Raw genomic sequence first — 27,503 nt, forward strand, 5'->3', positions numbered from 1 at the left:
GGAGCACAGATGGCCTTTAAAGTCAACTCTGAGTCACTCTCTGAAATTACAGAAATTCAAAGAGAAGGATCTGGAAATCCTCCAACAAGTTATTTGACCTTCTGGTCTCTCAATAACCATTTGGTATCTAGCTGATAAATGGAAATTCTCTGCAAAATTGTGTCATACAGGAAAAGTTGCAGAAAAATTGTTAGAGAAAGAAAATCATTCTCCTGTCTTCACCTGTAAACCATAGAGCTCACATTTTCCTAAGTGGCTTCACGCTACCAAGTGGCCCCTGGATTCTCCATTCATGCCTCATCTACTAAAATGATCAGAGGTTAAATAAAACTTCCAAAGCAGAGCCAGGAGTTATTCAGCTTCTCTATGTTACAGTAGTTGAGATAGAAACTATTTTCTCTCTTTTTTTCCTCGTTGCCTTGACAACTTTTTTTTTTTTTTTTAAGCTTTTGATTTTTCTCAACAACATGAGCTGCTTCCTTTGGTTGAACCGAGATGTGTGTATGGATTTACGTCTTATTCAGAGAGTCTCTAGTATAAATGTTTATGAGATACCGATTTTTTATTTTTCAGCATCTTCAGTGTTGAGCAGAGTAGATAATTGCACAAAACTGTTAGCCTGCCTGATTAACCAAACCAAGGCAAATCAGCAGTGATTTTCCGTGTCTGATGTCAAATACTGTAAAAAATGATTCCAATTCATTTTTACAAAATATCATGGAATATTTTAATATTTTGCTTTTTAATGTCCCTGACAAGGTCTGTGTGAAAGTTGTTTCCATATACCAGAAGTGCACGTCCTCCCTCCTGCACTTCCCCTTGCTCCCATGGCTCTAGCCACAGTGGTCTCTCATCCTTGCAAAGCTATTCCCATCTCATGGCCTTTGCCATTTCCTCTGCCTGGAACCTGCCTGCCCCAGATATTCGCATTGCCTGCTCCCTCCTTGCATTTATGTCTCTGATTCAATGTTACTTTCTCCTCCTGGACCTTCCTGTCTAAAACACCATCCTTACTTGTCACTGGCCAGTCAGGATGTGAGAGGATCCCTCTCTGGAAAAACACTTCAGTTATCCTATATGAAACTCCCCAGACCATAAGCCCTACCCATAGCAAGAGTTCCAATGAGCATTTTAATGCCTCACCGTTAGATCTGAACTCACAGCCAAAAATCACCAGCTATTTGAGGAAATCCTCTATTAAAAAATATAAAGACCAAGACTAATAAGTAAAGCACTTGAAAGAAACAGAGACAAGGATGGAGCAGGAGAAATCTGCAAAAATAAAAAAATTTAAAAATTAAAAATAAAAAAAAAACAAAAAAATGGAAAATGGGGCAATGGGGCAGAGGAAGGCATCCTAGAAATCATACAAGAAATGTAGGAGTGGAACCGAGTGGGGCCCAAGTCAGCGGCTATGGAGCAGGCCTGGAGGGCAGCCAGGCCAACTGAAGCAATAGGACAAGATTCTCAGGGGGACATTACCAGGAGGGCTGGGGTCCTGAGGAACTATCCCAACAGGCTGACATGCAGAAATTTGTATTGAGAGGCTATTGGAGGATATGGGTAAAATTAGGATACAGTTGACTCTTGAACAACACAGGGGTTAGGAGTATTGGCCTCCCCTCCACCCACCACCTGCAATAATTTTTGACTCCTCAAAACCTTTTTTTGTCTTTACCTTTTATTGTAAGCTCAGGGTTACATGTGCAGGATGTACAAGTTTGTTACATAGGTAAACGTATGTCATGGTGATTTGCTGCACAGGTCATCCCATCACCCAGGAATTAAGCCCAGCATCCATTAGCTATTCTTCCTGATGTTCTCCCTCCCCCAACCCACCCGCTACCTCCGACAGGCCCCGCTGTGTGTTGCTCCCCTCCATGTGCCCATGTGTTCTCATCATTCAGCTCCCACTTGTAAGTGAGAACATGTGGTATTTGGTTTTCTGTTCCTGCATTAGTTCGCTGAGGATAATGGCTTCCAGTTCTATCCATGTCCCTGCAAAGGACATGATCTCGTTCCTTTTTATGGCTGTATAGACTCCCCGAAACCTTAACTTCTAATAGCCTACTGTTTACCAGAGGCCTTATAGCTAATATGACAGTGGATTAACAACATAAAGAGTAGTATCTACATATATTTTACACATTCATGACATACTAATTTTTCTTAATTTTTTTGATATTTTTAGGCAGTTTGTCTGCAAGTTTTTTCAAATTGTTGCAAATCTCCAAACATTTTTCAATATATTTATTGAAAAGAATTCTCATATAAGTGGACCTGCACAGTTCAAACCCACGTTGTTCAAGGATCAGCTGTAGTTACAAAACAAAGCAGGCAAAGGCTGAACAGAAATACCTATTTACCACAGAAACAATAACGTCGTACAATAAATGAAACATAGTACATTTAGTAGTGATCAATCTTTGTATCGTTATAATAGTATAAACACTGAATATTGCTCTGATGAAAATTGGATATGAGCATATTTAGAGAATGGGACAAGGGAAGCACCTGTGTATCTGTGTGTATATGAGTTTGTGTGCATGTGTGTGCCTGAGACTTAAATTCTTACCTGTTGTAATAGGATGTCAACACATAATGTCTAAAGCTGATACATTATCATATATGAGCATATTAATTAGACATATAAAGATTTTAAAAGCCAAAAGGAATAGTACGTTGGAGTGGTAGATTCTGGGGAATGGAAAGGAGAATGGGAGGAATAGAAAACTATTCTTTTTTCACTGTAAGACTTTTAGTCTCATCTGACTTTTAAAAGCTGTGAGTATATATTACGTAGATAAAAGTAAAAATTAGTTATGAATTAAAAGATAAATTTTGGCAGGGTGCAGTGGCTCATGCCTATAATCCCAACACTTTGGGAGGCCGAGGCAGGCGGATCACCTGAGGTCAGGAGTTCAAGACCAGCCTGGCCAACATGGCAAAACCCCATCTCTACTAAAAATACAAAAATTAGCTGGGCGTGGTGGCAGAGGCCTATAATCCCAGCTACTTGGGAGGCTGAGACAGGAGAATTGCTTGAACCTGTGAGGTGGAGGTTGCAGTGAGACAGAGCTTACAGTGAGCCGAGATGGTGCCACCGCACTCCAGCCTGGGCAACAGAGTGAGACTCCATCTAAATAAATAAATAAATAAGATAAATTTTAAGCAGCCCTGCTTCTGTGTACATGTCACTGATAGTTTGATGTACATTTGATTAATATTAAATTTTGTCCAGCGTGTGGCTGACGTCCTTGTCAGGCTCATTTGTTTAACTAAATCCCTTTTAACTTGCTCCTGGAGTAATTAACTCAGACTCACCTTGTTGGAAGTCATGCTGAAGATATTTATCATTTCCTCCTACACCGTGGAGATAGATTGGACTGTGGCTCCTGCTTGTTGAGGTTGTATGCTTATTAAAAATGGAGTAGATGCATGTGATATTAAATTGAGCTTTTTAATTTCTTTAGATTTAATGACGTACCTTTGTCATGTACTTAATCTTCAGCAAATATTTACCCTTCCAAAACTGGCAGATTTGCATTTTATAACTTGTCATGTCAGATGAAACATCTTCTCTTTTCTTCGCCCCTAGAAGGATCTCTGCTGAAAATTATTATCTTTTAAAAAATAGCTGTCACATTCTCCTTTGTGAGGAACATTCAACATTTCTATCCTGTGATTGAAACTGACCCTTCTCACTCCTCTCCAGCTTTAGCCTATACATATTGATATATTTATTTTGGATACAGTTTAGTGTTTTTATTCTGATATCTGGGTCATAGAGAGATGAATGGGTAAATGGAGAAATGGATGAATGGATAAATTAGATAGATGAGAGAGAGAGAGAGAAAGAGAGAAAGAGAGATAGAAAAGCAGACCAAAGTATACCACAGATGTGTGGAAGTACAGGTTCAGATAACACAGAATACACTACAGGCTTTAGTCTCAAGCCCCCTAGACTATAAAAGCTTATAGAATGGTCAGCTTTCGAAAGCAGAGGCTACATAACTGTCATTCTATTGCATCCAACATAGCTTCCCAAACTTTGTTGATGTAGGATTAGTAAGATGTTCCATTAAGATGTTCCAGTAAGATGTCCTAAAATAACTTCAGGATACTTTTAAGTATTCTTTTCATTTGTGCCATGGAACTAATGTGAGGCGCTGGGAGCTGGAGGTGGTTATCGAAGCCTGGGAATGGATGTCTCCAGTCACTGTTTGGTGGAAGAACTTTTTCAGGTTGCCCCTGTACCCCCACAATACTTGAGAACACTTTCTAGACCAGAATAAAATGCTCAAGTAAATTAATGACATCTGTTTGCATTTTGAAATGAGAAACTGTGAGACTTTTAATTCCTAGAGGTGATAGCAGGATAATTGAGTACAGTAAATTAGAAGTTGCTATTTATGAGCAAAAGTATGCATGACTAGAGACTTCATCCCCATGAGCTTGCCTGTTCACCATATTGTTATTTTCTTACATGCTTTATTAGTCTTTGGAGCCATACTTCTTGAGTTTGAATCCTGGTTCTGCCACTTAACTAGCTAGCTGCATGTCTTTGAACAAGTTTCTTAATCTGTGTGCCTCAGTTTCATAATATGTGAATCTATCGATTAGTCCACTCACTACCTATTCCAATCCCCTTTTAGCATGACTTTTTTTTTTTTTTTTTTTTTTTTTTTTTTTAATCTTACAGAGAGTAGAAATTTTCCATTTCCAGAATCCGTTGAAGCTAGTGTTCAGGGTTTGTTAACCAAATGCATTTCCATAAACCTTTGAATTCAGACCAGATTGTGTGGAATGAGAGATGGGACATAGGACCTTCATTTTTTGCTGGTATGGATAGTGGCAGAGGCAGCATGGTTCTGGAACTAGTCACTGTAGTGATAGTGTCCTGATTTAACAGTCAGCTTTTTTATTGGGAAGCTTCCAGATTGTTAGTTTGGAGCAATATCTGAACCAGCAGCTTCCTAATTCTTTAGGTTATTAATAGTGATCAAGGCAACAGCGCCTTTGGCCATTCAGTTCTGCTGAGTGGTTTGAGGAGTAATTCCTCTTTTTTTTTTTTTTTTTTCTGAGTCGGAGTGTCACTCTGTTGCCCAGGCTACAATCTCAGCTCACAGCAACCTCCGCCCCCCAGGTTCAAGTAATTCTCCTGCCTCAGCCTCTTAAGTAGCTGGGACTACAGATGCACGCCACCATGCCTGGCTAATTTTTGTATTTTTAGTGGAGATGGCGGTTTCACCATATTGGTCAGGGTGGTCTGAAACTCCTAACCTCAGGCAATCCGCCCGCCTAGGCCTCCCAAAGTGCTGAGATTACATATGTGAGCCACCGCGTCCAGCCTGAGGAGTAATTCCTAAAAGCTAGGCCTAAAGTCTGCTTCTTAGCCTCCTAACAATGATGTCAACTATATGTTTCCTAATATGTCTTTTTGCTTGAAGCAGCCAAAGTGATTTATGTTGTTTGTAACTAAAAACCCAGAAGAATCAACTTACCTAATAGGGTTTTTGTGAGATGTAATAAGGTAAGGCATTTAAAGTGCTTAGAACATTATCGGGATTGCTATTCTTTTTTTCTTTTTTTTTTTTTTTTTTTTTTTTTAATATTCTTAGGGATTGTTCTGGCTTTAGTCAATGGAACACCTACAACCATAAATAAAAAATATTTACTAGTTTGTTCATTCATTCATTCATTCATTTATCCATTAACTGAAACAAATATTTACTGAATGTCTATTCAAGGCATGCTTCAGTGGCCTTAGGATAGTGGTTACCAACCTAGCTGGACTTGAGAACCATCTAGAAATCTTTTTGAAAAAACTTAATTTCTATGCCACATCCATAACTTATTGAAAACAGGGAATGTGTGTGTGTGTGTGTGCACGTGCATGTGCATACATATATTTTTAATTGGAATACAATTTACATAAAGTACATAAATCTTATGTGTTACAGTTTGGTGAATTTTCACATATGTGAGTGTATACCCACATAACCGCTACCTAGATCAAGATATAGAAAAACAGAAATTTGCGTGAAAGATTTATTGTGTGCATGGGTGTTTTGGGGGCCCCATTAGGAGCTAAAGTTTCAAATACATTTGAGGTTTTGCCACTTAGACGTCAAAAAAATTTAGTCATCCAGAAAGACCAGTGTAATTAGGTTATTTTTCTGTTTCTTTTTCTTCTTCATAGCATCCTTCAAATTTGTATTCCTCTTTAGGTTTATGCATTTATATGTGAAATGAGATTTAAGGAGAACCTTAGATAACAGAAAATTCTAAAATGTTAATAAGGCAGTAAATGTTATCAGTAATAACTCCATGACTCATAATTTCTGCCTCTGTTTATCTTATGATTGGCATAATTTATTGACTAAAAGAACATTTAACTGCTTTAAGCTTAAACAGCTTCTTCCTCATGATCTCTTCAAAGAGTGAATATCATGAAAGAGTAGAAATAATTATTTTTCCTTTTTTCCAAAAGAGATAGACATCTTCGTTTGTGGGCCAATGGCTACACACTCAGTATTGCAGTGCAGAGGCTATTAGAGCAGCACGCATGAGCTGAGTTAGGAAGATAAAGTTACTTAAAAAGCAAATGGAAATAGTTGACTGGAGAAAGAGAACATTGTCTACAAAACATTAATAGCCTTTACAATTTTTATAAAACCAACCTAGAACAACTTTGAAGTTGAATGACTTTGCATAATTAGCTTATTATGGAATGAAACTTTCAGAAACAAAATGTAGAATGGAAATGAACTGTACTTTTTTTGTTTTTTGAGATGGAGTCTCGCTCTGTAGCCCAGGCTGGAGTGCAGTGACACTATCTCGGCTCACTGCAAGCTCCATCTCCTGGGTTCATGCCATTCTCCTGCCTCAGCCTCCTGAGTGCTGGGACCACAGGCGCCTGCCACCCAGCTTATTTTTTGTATTTTTAGTAGAGAAGGGGTTTCACCGTGTTAGCCAGGATGGTCTCGATTTCCTGACCTCATGATCCGCCCGCCTCGGCCTCCCAAAGTTCTGGGATTACAGGCGTGAGCCACCACGCCCGACCGAGGTGAACTGTACTTTTAAGATGATCACATGTGATTTGAGATCAAAGTCTAGCATTGGCCACATGTGAAATACTATTTCAAGGACAGCTGGACTACCTTGGTGAATTAAACAGACGTGTCACCAAAGGAATAGAAAACCTTGAAATTTTATGTAGCTCCTTCCTCTACCTTCAGATAAAATTACTGTACATCAGCCTAAGTGCTATGAATATTGTCTATTTCAAGCACTTTTAGAAAATGAGCTTTGGATATAAGGGCAATCTGGCTATGACATTTATTATTTTGGTTGATCTGGCCAGACTGATGTCTTAACTCCCTCACCATTGCCTGCACTGCATGTCCCCAAGTTGGTAATTATTTTCTTGGAAATTTGAAGGTCTTGTTTCATTGCCTTCTTGCTTACAGAACATTGTGATTAATAAATTTGAGGGTTTGTGCTTTATCAGTTCGGAGAAATTCCACCCATTAACTCATTGTCTCCTTGTGCATTGTCTTTCCTTCGTTCTCTCTGTTAGCTCTTTCTGAAATTCCAATTGCATGCATGTTGGACCATCTCACTTTGACTTCCATATCTCTTATTTTTTTTCTCCATCTCTCTCTCTATGCTAAATTATAAGTAATATCTTCAACTCTGACTTCATTTTCTAATTATCTTTCCACTGGACTCTAGTCTTGTTTTACCTGTTTGCTGAGGTATAAATGCCTATTACTGTAATTTTTCTTTTCCTGTAATTTAACATTTTTCCATTGTGCTTTTTGTTTGTTTTTCTCATTTACCTGTTCATTTCTTGTAGTCTCTTGTTCCTTACTCAAACTTTCAACTTCCTATTTTATTTCCTTAACATATTAAGCATATTTGCCTTATATCCTGATTGCGTTAACGCCGATATCTGAAGCCTCTATGGGTCTTGTTTGCTTACTCCCACTCAGTAACAGTAGATTTTTTTTTTCTCCTATGCATTTTGAGCTCGTGTTCAATGGAACCCTGTGTGGAGGGTTTCTTTTGTTGTTTAGTTGAAAGTACATCCCTCTAAGGTTTACACTTGCTTTCACTAGACATATGAGGGCGTGTCAGTCTGGAACCATATTAAAATAAATAACCTGGCTTGGAGGTTTTTAGACCACAAAAATAGTTCCAATTTGAGCACAAACACATGTGAGTTCTGGCTCATGATAAATTGTCTTTTTCTTTTTTTCCTTTTATTTTCTTTTATCAGGTTAAATCTTGGGGCAGATATTTCTTTTTCTCTCTCTCTCTACCCAGAGCCAAGGCCAAGACAAGTTTTTTTTGTTTTGTTTTACTATAACCTTTTACAAAGTGTGTTGTTGTTTTTTTTTTTTTCTAGTTCACTTTTTCTCTGGGGGCGTAACTTCAGGGCTCTCGGCTTTATGGGGTGTTTTCTTGTTAAGCACCCCCACCATGCCATGGCCCTAGGCTCTGTGTCCTGAACCTGTGTGGACATTGAAGCTGACGTGCTGGGTCTAGACACCAGCTCAGGGTTTGCTGACCTCTCAGAACTTCTATTCTCATTTTGCTTTTGGTCTCTATGGGCTTTCCTTGCTTTGTTACCAGCTCAGTCATTCATTTTAAAAGATTTTTCAAAAATATTTTATCCAGCATTTTTACATGTTTGGTAACAGGAAAGATTTTCAGAATATCTTGTCCACCATATTATTTTGTCAAAAATAAGTAACTATTTCCGTGACCACACTAGAGGTATCCTCGCGAAGGTGGAAATTCAATTCCTGTGTGCCTCACTTCTAGCCCTTAATAACTCATGTTAGAAAATCTCCCAACACAAATGCATCCCAAACCCGCCTTTCTCTGTCACTTAGCCTCAGTTTTCACTCTCTTCTGTCTATATTCCTTTTCTGCATAAGTTGTATTATGAAAATTTTAAATTTTGTGGCTTTTTTCCAGTTTCTGTGAGTTTTCTGTGTTCTCCAATGTTATGTGCTTCAGGAGAGAAGGCTCAAAGCTTTGCTCTCCTTAAACTCAAGTGTAAATGGGAGGTATGGGTGTTGAGAATGATCTCCTATAACTGATTTCATTGTGTTTCCTTCTCGTCTTGCCTGTTTGATTCAGCACTGCGATTCTGACTCAACTAGCAGTCATTCTGTGAACCCTAGATCTTCTCCGCCTATTTTCACAGTCTTGTTTTATATTTAATGCTGCCTGTTTCTCCTTCTTCGGTGTATTTACTAACTCAAACTTTTCCTGAAGCTCTTTGCTTGATTTATAGCTGTCATCAACTTACAAAAACCACCACCACCATCAGGCTCTCTGGAGGTTGAGTCATTTCAGTCCCACCCACATCCTGGTGCTGGTCCCCCTTGGAGGGATGTGTTTGGGGATGGCTGGAGGGCTCCACCAGCCTGGGCTTCTGTGTTTGACACTCCCACACACTGAGGCACCTGCTGTTTCGGCCCACACTAGGATCATATTTACTTTGCAGAGGGTGCACCAGGGACCTCTGTATAGTCATAGTCCTCCTGCTTTGAGATGGGTAATGTTCACTATGATTCATCCCTTCAGCTCTAATGCCAGGATGGGGCAGTAGCTGTTGGTAAGGCTGATGTTCCTTCCAGTTACAAATAAATGCTTGTTTGTCTGGAGTTTCCTTTTAATACAATGTCTATCACTGTGTAGTAGACATATATATATATATATTTGAGATGGAGTCTTACTCTGTCACCTAAGCTGAAGTGTAGTGGTGCGATCTCAGCTCACTGCAACCTCCGCCTCCTGGGTTCAAACAATTCTCATGCCTCAGCCTCCCAAGTAGCTGGGACTACAGATGCACGCCACCATGCCTGGCTAATTTTTTTTGTATTTTTAGTAGAGATGGGGTTTCACCATGTTGGCCAGGCTGATCTCGAACTCCTGACCTCAGGAGATCTGCCTGCCTCGGCCTCCCAAAGTGGTGAGCTTCAGGTGTGAGCTGCCGCGCCCGGCCAGACATATTAATAGAAGCATTCACTATTCACTTTGAAAAATCCCAGATGTTAAAGAACAAGTACTTGAATACTGTAACAACTCTGCTGTGGGTACTATTCTTGTTACTAAGGTAATAATTATAAAGTATCTTTTATTTATGGAGCACTTACTATGTGCTGGGCTTTATGCTAATAGATCATTTAATCCTTACAAGAGTCCTATGAGGTAGGAGCTGTTATTATCCCCATCTTATAGATGAGGACATGGAGATTCAGAGATGTAAAGTAACTTGCCCAGGATCACATAGCCAGTAAAGGGCTTGCTAGGACTCAAACTCAAGGCTTCTTCCCAAGTCCATGCTCACAGACATCTCTTCTCTTAGGATAAAACCAGATTTCTGATCTATGGCAATGAATTTTTGCAAAGGCCAGAACTTAAACCTACCTTACAAGGTAACATATTTGAAAGTAAAACTATGTTGCCTGCATTGCACAGAACTGATGTTAGAATACCTTTGCCAGAACTGCTTTGAGAACCAGCATGTGTAATATAAGGAAATCAATTTTATTTTGTAGACAAACCTTGCTTTTCACCCCAGGCTGTGTTATCCTGCTTGATCATCTTATTTACAGATTTTACTCCTCATGCCTCTTGACAGTTTCTAAAAAGAAAATTCTGTCCCCTGAGGATGGAGATTTGTCATCAATGAGGACACTCAGAAGGAGCTTCCAGAGGGAGTGAAGATGATTCCTAAGGGGCTCCAACAGGTTCTGAGCGAAGTCATTTTACAAATAAGAGCTCAGCCCTTGGGGTGATCATTTTAAAGGGGAAGCGCTCGGCTGTATCAGTACATTCTAGTGTGTTTGTTTGCACTCCATTCTCTGACTTCATAGATATACTTAACGTCGACTTGATATGGAGTGAAATCTGTTTACAAAACTCCACATCTAACAAAAATTCTATGGCATATAGAAAAACGCCAGACTTTCCTCATCTGTTGCAGATGTTGCCTTCTCTGGGAAAGGCTTATTGCAAATGTCAACACTGAAAGTGGCTCTGTTTTGATAGGAATCTTGTTCTGTTTCTCTTTAAATCTTAAAACTACCAAATACTGACTTGTTGATTTGGACAGATTGTGGGAGGCCCCACAGCCTCCTCTTGAAGGAAAAAGGATCAGGTTTCTGCTTCCCCAGGAAACGGGGAATTATCTCTCTGCTGAATATGCATCAAGCAACACTCTGGTGTCATTTTTAAAGTGCTTATATTTTTCTTACAGGTAAGGTTGACGTTTGAAGCATCATCTTAATTAGCTGCTCACATTTAATGTAACTGGGCCGCAGTAAACAGTCATAATCAAAATAGCGATGTTGCCGTAGCAACCAAGATCCAACTCAATTTCTTTTCCTCTCTGCTCACAAGTGCTGCTTACCATCTAGGCAAGGATATGAAACAAATCTGCTGAAACCTCCTGTGTGAAATGAAAGTTAAAAACCGCTGGGGAAAAACATTCTTGAATGACTGTTTTAAGTGTTTCAGTGACGTTCCTGGCTCCAAATGACTCCTGAAGGAAATTGTCTCCCCGTTTCTCTTGTCTGACAGCTTTGCCTCCTGAGAGCTGTTCCCCACACATGGATGGGATCAGGGGAATCATAGCTTTATTCCTGATCAAGCTGCAAGGTCCAGGAAGTGGGAGAGTTGACCCAGATAATCCTCCCTGGCTTTTCTAGCTATAAAGTGATCCTTTAACTTGGTTTTTCCTAAGCAAAATACAAAACCACACTGTTTTAAAACAAGCCTCAGGGCAAGCCTCAATTTCATGGAAAAGAAGACAGAGGATTATTAATCATTTTTATGCTGTAAGCCAGTAGTTCCTAAATTTGTACTATCTGAATCCTTTAGGGAAGCCCTCGAGCTCCCCTGCTTGGCCCATCATCACTAGCACTGGTTCTAGTGATGTCAAATGATAGCCGTATGAAGATCATATTAGAGGTTTTTTTTCTTTTTTGTTAATTATTGCATATTTTGGTATGAAGATCATATTAATGAAGAAAATTAATGAGCAGATAAACCTTTTCTGTGTTCTAATTGCCAACCCCCTCACCCAGTGATTCTGGAGACTTAGTCTTGGTCTCAATTTTCTTATCTGGAAAATAAGACACAGTAGAGCCAGATATTTTCCGTGCTCTTGGATCCAGCTTGGTACGTGAATTCTTTATTAAATAGAATAGAAAAACAGTATCACCTTTTGGTAATGATAAGCCGACGCTGTGAGGGTTGTTTTGCTTGAGAAAACAAAACAAACCCTGTGGCTTCTCAGGAGGTCCTTGTTCCACTCTCACCTTCTTTTTATCGTTTTCCATGTAAGAGATGGGAATAATCCAATTGTGACATTAATCAAAGAGAAATCAGACAGAAATGTTTTCTTTGTAATTCATTTTGTATGTCATTAAAAAGACGGGAATAATCTCATTGTGAGATTAATCAAAGAGAAATCAGACAAAAATGTTTTCTTTGTAATTCGTTTTGTATGCCATTAAAAAAGAAATAAGATAAAAAGAGATAGTGAAAAAACAAAGTAGAAAAGTGGTGAAGAATATGAATAAGCAGTTCACAGAAAAGGAAACGCAAGTGGCCCGTAACTGTATGAAAAGCATCCCCGCCATACGAGGTGCCAGGGAAATGCAAACCCAAATTGGAGATACAACTTTAATGTCTGACAATATCAGAATTTGGCAAAGATGTGGAGAAACAGGAAAACCCGAACACTGCTGGTGGGGGTGTAATTGTTATTGTACAACCACTTTGGAGAGCAATTTGGCAGGATCTAGTCATGTTGAAAATGCCCATTCCCTTCGATTCCATAATTCTACTTTTGGATGTATTTCCGGAGAAAGTCTCCTCCTGGTACATATGCACAAGGCGGTATGTATCAGGAGGCTCACTGAGGCCTTATTTGTGATAGTGAAAAATTACATACAGCCTACCTATCTATCAGGAAGAGAATGGATGAAAAATAATCTAGCATGTTCCTATATTAGAATACTATAGTTTTACATAATCAACAAGGGCTAAAAGTAAAAAAATCATAAAGTAGCATGCAAAACTTTGTATTTTGAAAACAAAATGCAAAACTTTGCATATTGAAAGTTAAAATGACTACCACACACAAAGCAACACTCTTGCATATGGATACATATATATGTGCGTGTATGTGTGTATATATTTATATGATGAAAAATGGGCTGGGGGCTGGGCACGGTGGTTCAAGCCTATAACCCCAGCACTTTGGGAGGCTGAGGCAGGCAGATCACTTGAGGCCAGGAGCTTGAGAACAGCCTGGCCAACATGGCAAAACCCCCTCTCTACTAAGAATACAAAAATTAGCTGGGTGCCAGCTACTCAGGTGGCTGAAGCACAAGAATCACTTGAACTTGGGAGGCGGAGATTGCAATGAGCTGAGATTAATTTTTTAAAAGCGGGGGAGGGGCTAGAAGCAATCAAATTATTAGGTTGATGCAAAAGTAATTGTAGTTTTGGTCAATGTCAAAACCACAATTACTTTTGCACTAACCTATAATATCTGTGAAAAAGCAGTCAACTTTAATTTAAATGTTTAATAAAAAGAAAGTTTTGAAGCAAATAGGACAATGTGTTAGTTGCCAATTTGAGGTGGTGTGAGCTTGGATGTTATAGTTCTCTGTATTTAAAACATTTGAATTTTTCAAGAAAAATTTAAAATGCCAAAGTAGAAGATTGCTTACAAATCAGAACATTGGTCTTATTAAATTGCCCTGGCACCTACTTTTAGAACTATTTACTAATCATACCTGTCTTTGTTTTTTTTTCCGGCATTCATTCTACTCCTCCGTGGTGGCCTCTTAGAGGACCCCGTCCTCTGCTCATGGCATCTGTTTGTCATTAGGATGAAGGGTGATAGCGTATGCCACTTGCCCTCTGGGTGATTCATCCAGTTTGAACTTTCAGATATAAACAAGCACAGAAACTGTGGTTTCAAAAGCACCTGACCAAACCATCCATCCCTTTGAAATGTTAATTTGGATTAAATATCGTGATATCCACACACTCTCACTTTGTGAGGATGTGGTTTTGTCCTTTGGAGGAACAGTTACAAATACTAAAATATATGAACCGTGGATGGCAGGATTGCTATCAGGAAAAAGGAAGCTTAAGCTTATTGTTTTTCTGTCACTAATTTTATGGGATTAATAAGGTAGGATGTAAGGTGCCCTAGAACTCCAACTCTGGTGTTATTACGCAGTAGGGAAAAGCCAGACTAGACCAGAAAGAGAACTCAAGCGAGGTGCCGATGGGTCGGAGTGAATCAGGGCCAGCTCACTTGCTGAACAGTAACCAAAAGGTTTGTACAGCTAGGAAGTGGGAGAAATGCCAGTAGTGAAAACAGGGAAAAGGAAAGGAGGATTGGCTTGGAGCGTCATAGGACAAATCCATGGAAGTTTAGCCAAAAACAAAAGTCTGTACGACACCTTATTGTTTATAACATGGACTGGGATGATTTCCAGCATCAAATCTCAGCCCTCCGGGACATAACTGTGTGGTAGGAACTTTCCACTGTTAACCCAGGTATATCAGCCCCACTCCTCCAGCACCAGGTTGCATAATGTGTCATCATGCATGTATACATGTAATGAATTGTGTGATCAAGGGCCCTCTAGAAAGTGAAAAGTGGTGCTATTAATAATTCATTGAGGGTGGGGTGATGGCTCATGCCTGTAATCCCAGCACTTTAGGAGGCCGGAGCAGAAGGATCACTTGAGCCCAGGAATTCAAGACCCGCCTGGGCAACGTAGTGAGACCCCGCCTCTATAATCATAGTAATAATAATAATAATTAACTGAGACAACAGGCCTAAACCAGGACTGTCCTGGGCAAACTTTCCAGTCACTCTAGTGAGTACCAGTCCCTCTAGTAAGAGCACACTTTTATAGAAAGGAATGCCTGAAGTTAAAAGGTTAGCAGAATTGTTTACCTGGCTTCTTAGCCTAGCCCCCAAGCCCTCCAGAGCCTACCCCATTTCTTCCTCTCTTGTAAGGATTCTCTGCACCTTCCAGACCACCTCTCACTAGGCTCTTGGGCATTCTCATGTCTGCATCTAGCACTGGGCTTCCCCTCCCTGAAGTAGCTTTCTTCCTCGGCCTGGTCTGTCTAAGGATGACTTGCCTTCCCACTCCCAGCTTTTTTTAATTTTAATTTTTTTTTTTTTTTTGAGTTGGAGTCTTGCTCTGTTGCCCAAGTTGGAATGCAGTGGCGAGATCTCGGCTCACTGCAACCTCCACCTCCTGGGTTCAAGCAATTCTCCTGCCTCAGCCTCCCAAGTAGCTGGGATTACAGGCGTGCGCCACCACACCCAGCTAATTTTTGTATTTTTAGTAGAGACGGGTTTCACCATGTTGGTCAGACTGGTCTCAAACTGCTGACCTCATGATCTGCTTGCCTGGGCCTCCCAAAGTGCTGGGATTACAGGCATGAGCCACTGCGCCCGGAGCCCAGTCCCAGCTTTACCTCTCATTCGGCTTTACTCTGCATTGCCTCCCGGAACTTGGCATCCTTCACTGAGCTGAACCTGTGCCTTGGCTGGTGGATGCTCCGTAATTATTGAGTATGAAAGGGAGGGACAACTGGGCCACTTTGGAAGACTGGTCCTTGCTTCTTCGCAGGCATGGTCTCCAGGGGCAGCTGGCCAAGGAGGACAATACAGCACACAGACCAACCAGTATGGACATCTCGTGCTTCTCTAACAGTGAGGGACATCGTAGCACAGCATAAATCAACATGGCTGCCATCCAAATGCCACCTGATTTCTGAGAGCTTCAACATAAACCTTCAGGAAAGATTATTGAAACCAAAGCTTTCTTAAACCACAACTATAAAGAATGTCTAGCCAGGCATGGTGGCTCACACTTGTAATCTCAGCTGCTTGGGAGCCTGAGGCCAGAGGATCACTTAAGCCCAGGAATTTGAGGGCAGCCTGACCAACACAGTGAGACCCCATCTCTACACAAAAAATTTAAATATTAGCCGGGCACCATGGTGGTGCTTGCCTATAGTTCTAGCTACTCAGGAGGCTCAGGTGGGAGGATCCCTTGAACCTAGGACTTCGAGGCTACAGTGAGCTATGATCATGCCACTGCACTGTAGCTTAGGTAATAGAGTGAGACCCCTGTCTTCTTTAAAAAAAAAAAAGAAAGAAAGAAAAGAGAAGTCTATACCAGCCATTGTCCAATAAAAATATTATGTGAGTTACACAGGTCATTTTAAATGTTCTAGAAGCTACAGTTTAAAACATAAAACAAAGAAGAAAAAATAAAAACCTAAACTATTAATTTTAATAATATGTTTTATCTAACTCAATATATCCAACATATTTTCATTTTAGCATGTAATTGATATTTTTAAATTATTGAGATAAATATTTGATATCATTTGGATGTCTGTCCCCCCTAAATCTCATGTTGAAATGTAATACCCAGTGTTGGAAGGTGGGGCCTGGTTGGGGGGGCGTTTTTAATTTAATTAAAATTAAATTAATTAATTTGGGACCGCATCCAGCCTCAAATCACTTTCATTTGACTGTGTAGACTTCGTTACTTTTATTGCTATTGTAAAGTTTTTTTAAAAATCCTTAAACTATGTCAGTCTTTAGGAAATATCCCTGAGTAGTATTGTGCTTGGGCCATGAGGGTGGATGCCTCATGGTTTGGTGCTGTCCTCGAAATAGGGAGTGAGTTCTCACGAGATCTGGCTGTTTAAGTGTGTAGAACTCTCTCTCCTGCTCCTACTTTGGCTGTGTGACATGCCTGCTCCAGCTTCACCTTCCACCATTCATAAAAGCTTCCTGAGGCCTTCTTAGAAGCCTAGCAGATGCCAGCACCATACTTGTACAGCCTGCAGAACTATGAGCCAATTAAACCTCTTTTCTGTATAAATTACTCAATCTCGGGTATTTATTTATAGCAACACAAGAACAGACTAATACAATATTATTTTTTCATCCTAAGTTTTTGAAATCTGGTGTGATTTTCTGCTTATGGATCCATTCAGACTGGCTACATTCCAAGTGCCCAATGCTACACATGGCTAGTGGCTGACTGCTGTAGTGGAGAGTACAGATCTAGATGCACTAGATGCATTATGTTGCTCAAATCACTCTTTCTTTCTTTCTTTTCTTTCTTTCTTTCTTTCTTTCTTTTTCTTTCTTTCTTTTTTCTTTCTTCTTTCTCTTTCTCTCTCTCTCTCTCCTCCCTCCCTCCCTCCCTCCCTCCCTCCCTCCCTTCCTTCCTTCCTTCCTTCCTTCCTTCCTTCTTTCTTTCTTTCTTTTGTTTTTGAGACAGAGTATTGCCCTGTCACCCAGGCTGGAGTGCAGTGGTGTGATCTGCAAGCTCCACCTCCTGGGTTCAAGAGAGTATCCTGCCTCAGCCTCCTGAGTAGCTGGGATTACAGGTATATGCCACCACTCCCAGCTAACTTTTGTATTTTTAGTAGAGATGGGGTTTTTGCACGTTGGCCAGGCTTGTCTCTAACTCCTGACCTCAAGTGATCTGTGTGCCTCAGCCTCCCAAAGTGCTGGGATTATAGGCGTGAACCACTGCATCTGGCCTCAAATCACTTTCGTTAGACTGTGTAGACTTCCTTACTTTTATTGCTATTATAAAGTTCTTTTTTTTAATCCTTGAACTATGTCAGTCTTTAGGAAATATCCCCGAGTAGTATGTGTGTTGGGACTAGAGAGGAGTTTGGCTACTCATACTTTTAACTTTTGTTGCTTATGTTTCTCATTTGGAAGTGGTTAACCTTTGTTTCATTCATTCATTTGTTTATTCATTCCGCAAATGTACCAAGTTCCTGGGCTCCGGAATTATTAAACATACAGGAAAGAGGTCTATTGTGTATTAAAGGTTTATTATGCCTATGAAAATAAAACTCATCAAATAAAAACATCCAAATTTTTAAATATGCTGGGTATCTGTGTTAGGCCAAATATACCAGACACTGTGTTAGGCCCTGGGGAAACAGCAGGTAACAAGAGAGACAAAAATCCTTGAGTAGGAGAAGTTAGAAAATAAACAAATTGGCCGGGCACAGTGGCTCATGCCTGTAATCCCAGCACTTTGGGAGGCCGAGGCAGGTGGATCACTTGAGGTCAGGAGTTCGAGACCAGCCTGGCCAACATGACGAAACCCTGTCTTTACTAAAAATACAAAAAATTAGCCAGGTGTGGTGCTGGGCGCCTGTAATCCCAGCTACTCAGGAGGCTGAGGCAGGAGAATGGCGTGAACCTGGGAGGCGGAGCTTGCAGCAAGCTGAGATCAAGCCACTGCACTCCAGCCTAAGCAACAGAGCAAGACTCCATCTCAAAACTAAATAAATAAATAATAAACAAATCGTGTGTGTGTGTGTATTTAGGTGGTATTAGGTTTGTTGTTTTTCATTCAAGACCTTTTATTAGAATAGTCACAAGGCCACGGTTATCTGTTTTTTCCTTAATCTAAAGCTTTGACTGATTGGGTTGTTTAGGTGGCAGAGTGATCCAAACTTTTATTACTCATGTAAAGTATACCCTCAGTAGTGTGGCCAGGGTTGGGCTGCTGTCATCTACTAACCTGCCCCTTAGCGTCAGAAAGTTTGCCTGGGGATTCCCTGGACTATGTCCCCTGCCTCTGTTGCTCAGGGTGATCTTTGATAAACACCCTAGCTGGCACGGCACTGCAACCACCTTTTATTTCCTTTTATTTGCCTGTTCATAGTAGCAAAGTCTTCACTTCTACTTCCTTTTTTTTTTTTTTTTTTTTTTTTTTGAGATAAGGTCTGGCTCTGTCGCCCAGTCTATATTGCAATAGCGTGATCTCAGCTCACTGCAACCTCTGCCTCCCGGGTTCAAGCGATTCTCCTGCCTCAGCCTCCCAAGAAACTGAGATTACAGGCATATTCCAACACACCCGGCTAATTTTTGTATTTTTAGTAGAGACGGGGTTTCACCATGTTGGTCAGGCTTGTGTCAAACTGCTGACTTCCAGTGATCTGCCCACCTCGGCCTCCCAAAGTGTGGGGATTACAGGCACAAGTCACCGTGCCCGGCCTTATATTTTTTGGTATTTTTTTGATAGAGACAGGGTTTTACCATGTTGCCCAAGCTGGTCTCAAACTCCTGAGCTCAAGTGATTGTCCACCTTGGCCTCCCAAAGTTCTGGGATTACGGGTGTGAGCCACAGTGCCCAGCCTCCACTTCTGCTATGATAAAATTGCGTTCCTTGGTAGAAGCATTCCTCCTTAAGTTACTAAGGCCTTAAACTAGCATAATACAGAAACCCAAGAAAGGCAATCAAGCTATGAGTGGGACTCTAGATATTAGCTTTGTGAGAAATATAGGGCAGGGAAGGGAGAGAGCGATAGCCAAGACTCAGGGGAGTGGGAGAAAGGTAATTTTTAAAAATTGTGATGAAATGCACATAACGTGAATTCTTAATCATTTTGAAGCACATAGTTCTGTAGTACTAAGTTCATTTGTATTGTTGTCAGCCAGTCTCCAGAACTCATCATGTAAAACTGAAACTCTATACCCATTAAACACTAGATCTGCATTTTCACCTTTTCCCCTCTCCCCAGCTTCTGGTAACCACCATTTTACTTTCTGTCTCTATGACTTTTTTTTTTTCTTTTTAAGAGACAGGTCTTGTGCAGCCACCCAGGCTGGAGTCCAGTGGCAGTGGCGTGATCACAGTCCATTGCTGCCTTGATTTCCTGGACTCAAGTGATCCTCCCAGCTCAGCCTCCCAAGTAGCTAGGACTACAGGCATTCACCACCATGGCAGCTAAATTTTTTATTTTTTTTGTAGAGGCAGGATCTTGCTATGTTGCCCAGGTTGGTCTCAAACTCCTGGCTTCAAGTGATCCTCCTGCCTTGGCCTCCTAAAGTGCTGGGATTACAGGTGTGAGCCACGGCACCCAACCCTGTCTCTATGAATCTGACCACTTTAGGTATCTCATCTAAGTGGAATCATACAGTATTTTCCTATTGTGACTGACTTATTTCACTTAGCATAATGTCCTCAGGGTTCATTCATGTTGTAGCATGTGTCAGAGTATCCTTTCTTTTTAAGGCTGAATAATACTTCATTGTGTGCACATACCTACACATTTTATTTTATTTTTGAGACAGAGTCTCGCTCTGTCACCTAGGCTGGAGTACAGGGGGATGATCTTGGCTCACAGCAACCTCCACCTCCCACATTCAAGAGATTCTTGTGCCTCAGCCACCTGAGTAACTGGGACTACAGGTGCATGTCACCACACCTGGCTAATTTTTATATTTTTAGTAGATACAGGGTTTCACCATGTTGCCCAGGCTGGTCTTGAACTCCTGGGCTCAAGAGATCCACTTTCCTTGGCCCCTCAAAGTGCTGAGATTATAGACATGAGCCGCCGCACCTGGCCTGCCAACCGCATTTTATTTATCCATTTATCTGTTGATAGCTGGGTTGCTTCTAACTCTTGGCTAGTGTGAATATGAGAAATGCAATTTGAAACAGTGTGCCCAGGAAAGGTGTGGTAGACTGAATTATTGTTCCCCAATATTCTCTGCCTCTCCCTACAGGATAATCTTTCATCCTCATCCTTTTGAAATCAGGCTTGGCCATATGACTTCACGTTAGCCAGTGAAATATGAACAGAAGTAATAGAGCTTTCCCAGTCACTGCTGGCTTCCCCATACTCTTTCCTCTGCTACAGTCACTAGGCAATGTTGAGATAGTAGCTGCTCTGTTGGTCTGGGTTCTGGAGTGAGGGTGAGGATGAACAGATCTACTTATATATGTGTATACTTGTAGTATGACACAGATCTCTGGGTATTGAGAAGTAACCCTTTGCTGTTTAATGCCCTTGAGATTTGGGGCTTACTTGTTAGGCAGCATAACCTGGCCCATTCTGACTGAGAAGCCCTCACTGAGAAAGTAACATCTGAGCAGAGACCTAGAGGAGGTGATATGTGGAGCAAGCATGTTCGATGGCAGAGCAACAGCAAGTGCAAAGATTCTAAAGAGAAGTTTGTTTCAAGGCTCAGGAAAGAAGCCAGATTTATGAAGGAGGCAGTGAAACAGACAGAGTGGTAGGTGCTAGTCAGACTTTCATGCAGCCCTTAGGGCTGGGCTGGAGGTGGGACTGAGTTTTGTTCACCCAATGATTCTGTTCCCTCCTCCTTTCCTCCATGGAGAGTGAAATGGGTGGCTGTAGTGAGGGGGTAGAAGAAGGAATGAAGGAGAAAAAAGTGAGGTGTGCAGCAGGAAGATGCAGCCTAGCCCAGATCCATGGCCCGTGGCCCCTCGTATACTTAAAATGGTAGTGTCCCCCATGAAGCCACCTTATCCAGGGCATGGTGAGGCTTCTGAAGTCTGACTTCTGTCATAAGATGAATAGTGCATCAAGAGTTGCTGATAAGTGATCATTGATGACCAGGACATCCCCCGCTACTTCCTGTTCACCTTGTTCTTTTCAAATGCCTGGGACTTTAAAGAAAATTTTTCTTTTAATTTTATTTTTTAATTGGAAAAAGCATTTTATATTTACAGTCAACTGATAATGCCAGTAGAGTGTATTACAGGATTTGTGGTTGCAAAAAGTTACGTAATTTAAGTTTACTGGTATTGCTGCTCACCTAAGTGTAAACCAAATCTTATGTTCCCATTTGCAATTTAATTTGTAAATTAAAGTTTTGTTTGTTTTTGCTTTTTTTGTTTTTGTTTTTGTTTGTTTTGTTTTGTTTTTTTGTTTTTGTTTTGTTTCTTTTGAGACATCTGTCACCCAGGCTGGAGTGCAGTGGTGCAATCTTGGCTCACTGCAACCTCTGCCTCCTGGGTTCAAGTGATTCTCCTGCCTACCAAGTAGCTGGGACTACAGGCGCCCACCACCACACCCAGCTGATTTTTGTATTTTTAGTAGAGACAGGGTTTTGCCGTGTTGGCCAGGCTGGTCTCTTAACTCCTGACCTCAGGTGATCCACCCGCTTTGGCCTCCCAAAGTGCTGAGCCACCACACCCGGCCAAATTAAAATGTTTTAAACATATAAGTCAATTATGAACATTAGTTTAAAGGGGACTCATGACTATTTTTAGAGCCACACAAGCCCAGGGAGCCTCCAACAGACCCACCAAGGAAGCGGGGCCTGGGAATTTAGGATTGTGTCATGCAGGGCCCTGAAAAAGGGACAGCTTCCCATCCAAGCAGCATAGAAGGAAACCGAATAAGCCACATACTCCTTCTTTCCTTAAATCCTGATACTTTTTCATTTTTAAAAACTTAAGTCTCGGCCAGGTGCTGTGTCTCACACCTATAATCCCAGCACTTCAGGAGGCTGAGGCGGGCAGATTACTTGAGCTAAGGAGTTTGAGACCAGACCAGCCTGGGCAACGTGGCGAAACCCTCTCCACAAAAAATACAAAAAAGTTAGCCGGATGTGGTGGCATGCGCCTGTAGACCCAGCTACTCTAGACTGAGGTGGGAGGACCGCCTGAGCCCAGGAGGCGGGCTCAGGCGATGAGTTCTGGTTGCGCCATGGCACTCCAACCTGGGGGCAACGAGCAAAACCCTATCTAAAAAAAAATAAAAAATAAAAAAAAAATCCAGGTGCCCTGGCTCACGCCTGTAATTCTAACATTTTGGGAGGCCAAGGCAGGTGGATCACAAGGTCATGAGATCAAGACCATCCTGGCTAACACAGTGAAACCCTGTCTCTACTGAAAATACAAAAAATTAGCCAGGCTTGGTGGCAGGCGCCTGTAGTCCCAGCTAGCCAGGAGGCTGAGGCAGGAGAATCGCTTGAACCCCGGAGGCAGAGGTTGCAGTGAGCCAAGATCGCACCACTGCACTCCAGCCTAGGCGACAGAGTGAGATTCCGTCTCAAAACAAAACAAAACAAAACAAAAAAAAGTCTTGGATTTCTTTCAGCTCTGTAATATCCTTAAAACCATACATATGGCCTCTTAATGAGCAGTTGCTAGTAAAAGAAACTCTGGACAAATCAAGCAGCGTGGGTGGGTGGCTATTGATTCAGATGCATGCAGAAGGCAGAATTCTAAGTATCAAATCTATTTAGTAGAAACCTGTTACAGTTGAAAGCAAAAATGTTTCACAGAGATGAAACCCTGCTGTGCATTTATGAACCACAGAAATAGCCATGGAAAGTTCTCTGGAAGAATCCCTCATTAGATATCTGGGTTTCCAAAGGCTAATGGCATCTCTCGCAGAACACAATCATTAATCTCAAGTGCTCCATGCCAGTTGACTGTCTTCTGAATTCAAATAAGCACCTACAACTCCTAAAGATGTAAAAATATTTTTAGGTGTATAACAATCTCAAGTATCAGGCTGAGCGTGGTGGCTCATGCCTATAATCCTAGCACTTTGGGAGGCCAGGGTGGGCAAATCACTGGAGGCCAGGAGTTCGAGACCAGCCTGACCAACATGGCAAAACCCCATCTCTACCAAAAATACAAAAAATTAGCCAGGCATAGTGGCATGCACCTGTGGTCCCAGCTACTCAGGAGGCTGAGGTGACAGGATCATTTGAGCCCAGGAGGTGGAGGCTGCAGTGAGTTGAGATCATGCCACTGCACTCCATCTTGGGTGACAGAATAAGACTTCACCTCAAAAGGAATCTGAAGTGTGTATATGTTATCTATTTTCTTGTTGGCAAAGAGAAAATTTAACAATTGGATGCATGCAAAAGCATTGTAATATCAAGCCCTGCCCTCCTCTTTTTCTTCTTCTAATTTCTAAAGAAATCCTACTCATGATGGAAAATATATTGAAATAAAAAGGGAAGTTCCATTCAATTTAAATAATACCGGAATCATTAGGACCAGGGCCAGTGGTTTTTCCCCTCAACCATTGTGGGGTAAAAAAGCCATCTCAAGGTTTGAGAAGGGTAAATGCGTAACTCGAATAGGTACCAGCAAGAAGGGTGCTGTGCAGGGAATGGGAACAGCAAAATCTCTTAGGGAGCTCAAGGCAAATCAAATATTATAGTGCAGCAGGATTCAACATTGAGTTCCCACTCCTTTCAAGATCCATCCTTTGAGCCAGGGGAGGGAAGAGGGGTGGGGGGACATTATTGGTATTTGGGAGAAGGACCATTCTTTGTCCTGTGCACTGTGGAATGTTTACATCCTTGACCCCACTCACTAAATGCAAGTAGCACTTTGCAATCCCTGACACAAAAGCATCCCTAGACTCTCCCTGAAGACATTGCTATCCCCCTTTGACAGCTCTGCAAGGTTGGAATGCACCAACAGAGAGAAGAAGGTGGGGTTTGAATGTAGCTGTGAGGATGCATCACTGAGCAGGAACTGACTAGTACCCATCTTTCCACACATGGGCACATCAGGAAAGGAAGAGCAATTAGCTCTATTTGCTGGCAAAGAAAAGGTGACATCCAAAAAGCTACAACAGCCTTATGATTAGAGAGGAGGCTTTATAGTTGGTAGTAAAGCAAATTTTAAAAGGAAATCAAAGACTGAAATGGACTTCAGTCAGTGTTCAAAAGAGCTGACATAGTAAATGACTCAACCTGTATGTCATTGGTCTTCTGAAGGGGAAGGGTTGTTTCTCTGGCAGACTGCCTGACATGTGCATGAAAAATATAGGAGACAGGTAGCTTTTAGGCTCTTTTGTGGACACTGGATTTCAAAATTTTAAAATTAAATGAAACACAGATGAAAATTTAAAATCCTGCATATAAAAGTACACTGACCATTTACTTAATGGTCATTTAAGTAATGGCTTACTTAGTAAGTCATTAAGTAAGTAATGGACTTACTTAAGACCATTTACTTAACAAGTACGTGCCATGTTGCTTGGCGTTTTCTGTATACGTGGACAGTTTCGGGGGTTCAACTTTCCCAGTGTTGCTTCTGGGGATCCCCTGCTCTCTCCCACCCACCCCATTGGCCCTTCCCAGTTTCTATCTTCCAGCCACTACCCCCCAACCCCTACCCAGGACAAGGTCATCTGTGGGGAAGAAGGGAGGAAGGGACCCGTCATCCTGCCATCACGGGACCCCATTCCCTCTCCTTCTCTCTTCAGCTTTCTAACAGCAACATGATTTGTTAGGCAACTACCCGAGCTAAGGCTTCCTATTTGGTTGCTTGATATTAAAGTAGGCCACCAAAGGAAGTTTTAACATCTGTCCCCACAGAGGTTTGTTTTAATTTTTTTACAACAATTTTTTAAAACAAAGAGCCCCTTTTCATGAATTATTTGAGATTTGCTCACCTGAAGGCCACCACTCCTGATTTTTCTACAAACAAGGACATTCTCTTCTAAAATACAATAAAATCATCAAAACCAAGAAATTAACAGTGATGCGTTACTACTGTCTAATCCTTGGACCCCATTCACAGCTCTCCAGTTGCCCCAGTAATGTGCTTTACAATGAAAAGACGCAGTTTAAAAAAAATTTTTTTGTGTTTGGCTGTCATGGCTGTTTTTAGCCTACTTCAGTCTGGGACAGTAGCTCAGTCCTTCCTTGGTTTTCACAAACTTGGCAGTTCTAAAGAGAACAGGCCAAGAACTCCTCTCCTGCTGCTTCTATGCCATCAGGACCAGAAAGAGACCAGCATCTGCCTCCCTCCCCTTCCACCCATCCTGGAGGCTTCAGTCTAGTGATAGGGTTGTTGGGAAGAACTTGGGCAGAAGCTCTGGGCATAGCAAGGTCAAGAAAAGTTTCTTTACTATTCCTTAAAAAAAAAAAAAAAAAAAAAAAAGGAGGGGCCTGGGACATAGCCTTAAGCTTTCTGGAAACTAGTGTAGTGGAAATACTGCCCCTGCTATCGAATTCTTTACAAAGTGTGGTCTCTGTTTTGGGTCCCCCCTGGCCACTCTGAGTTCTCTCTCTCCTTGAGCCTCTAGGCTGGGTCTCAGGCTACTGAAGAAAGGCCAGCTGGCAGAGGAGGAGAACCGGAACCAGCCATGGAGAAATTTAGTTTCTATTTCTTCTTGCCACTTGGCCTTTGTTCATCAACCCTGCTTCTCTATGGCCATGGTCCTTTCAGAATAAGATTGCAGGACACCTCCTCCGAACAGGGAGCATGCACTCATTCTGGTACCCTTGCACTGCATGTCTCCACTGAGTCCACAGTGTCCCAGTTAATGTCACTACATCATTTCATATCTATGTACATGCTGTGACTATATTTCAGTTGTGTAATGTCTGTAACAATGTCTCTTCTTCCTACTTAGGTTCCAAGTACCTTAGATGAGGGACATGGTCTTCGGCATCCATCTGTATATCTTCAACAACTTGTAATGAGTTGCGTTAATATCAGCTTTCTGTAAATATGTGTTGAATGGTTGAGTGCTTGTCCATGTGTAGGCCTGCATGTGACTCAAAGAATACATGTCCATATTCTTTTAGAATGTGCTGATTCTTTCGGATAATCCATTTCTCTGATCTTTATATTACCATAGACATTCTAGAAGAAAGATTGTTTAGTGAAATCCTCATTTTAAAGTTCAGAAAGTTGGAGCCCAGAAAGGTTGTATGACTTGTCCAAGGTGTCATTTCCAGCTAGTCGCAAAATTAGCACCCAAACCAAAATCCTACCTACTTTCCTAAAGCTCCACCCACTGCACCATGCACCTTCCTTCAGCATTGGCAAGTACAGATATGTGTATTATAGCTACTGATTGAGTTCGTAGGGGCAGGGAAATGTCAAAGCTAGTGATGCATAAAAGCTTATATCAGGGTCTGTCATGGAGGTCCAAGAGCAGGAGGTCCAAAAGCTTATATCAGGGTCTGTCATGGTCAGCTTCTGGTGAGGGCTCCTTTCCTGGCTTGCAGACAGCCACCTGTGTGCTCACATGGCTCTTCCTTAGTGCTTGCAAATAGAAATAAAAAAGAAATCTCCTTCTCTCTTTCTCCTTTTATAAGGTTACCAATCCTATCAGATTAGGATCCTACCTATAGACCTCATTTAACTTTAATTACCTCCTAAAAAGCCCTCTCTCCAAATATAGTCATGGTAGGGGTTACAGCTTCAACATGTGAATTTTGTGGGGACACAATTCAGTCCATAGCATAGTGATAGTGTAAATATTTTTAAATGCCTTCGACATACTATATAATATGAAAATAGTTTTTGTAGTGTGACGGGTCCCCCACCAGGTTACTTAAGAGTCTATGTCTGCTGCTTGAACCCTGAAGACTGGGCAGTGAGCCAAGGCCATGGTGCCCAGCTGAGGAGTAGGTGTCCTTGAAAACTCATATCCCGGAGAGAATCTGAGAACCTACCAAGGAAAACAGTCCCATCGTGCACACGCACGGATCTCTGGAGCTATCCTGCTGCCATCCAGGAGTGCCCTGTTTATAAGTCCTAATCATCAAGCTGGACTTGTCCATGTTATTCTTTGGTCTTTCAACACCTTCCCAGTTTGGGGGTGGGCACTACAGTCCCAAGTTTTTCCTGTAACAG

At 41.5% G+C, this 27,503-nt stretch overlaps 2 protein-coding genes across 3 annotated transcripts in view; both read left to right on the forward strand.

Annotated features, from left to right (window-relative positions):
- CHGB (chromogranin B) overlaps nucleotides 1–27,503 on the forward strand; it is an 817,086-nt gene that overhangs the window by 726,935 nt on the left and 62,648 nt on the right. The window lies entirely within an intron of this gene.
- Nucleotides 1–27,503, forward strand: part of SHLD1 (shieldin complex subunit 1) — a 112,033-nt gene that overhangs the window by 83,202 nt on the left and 1,328 nt on the right. The window lies entirely within an intron of this gene.

Source organism: Macaca thibetana, chromosome 10 (genome assembly GCF_024542745.1).
Source record: "Macaca thibetana thibetana isolate TM-01 chromosome 10, ASM2454274v1, whole genome shotgun sequence".
Classification (NCBI taxonomy): Eukaryota; Metazoa; Chordata; class Mammalia; order Primates; family Cercopithecidae; genus Macaca; species Macaca thibetana.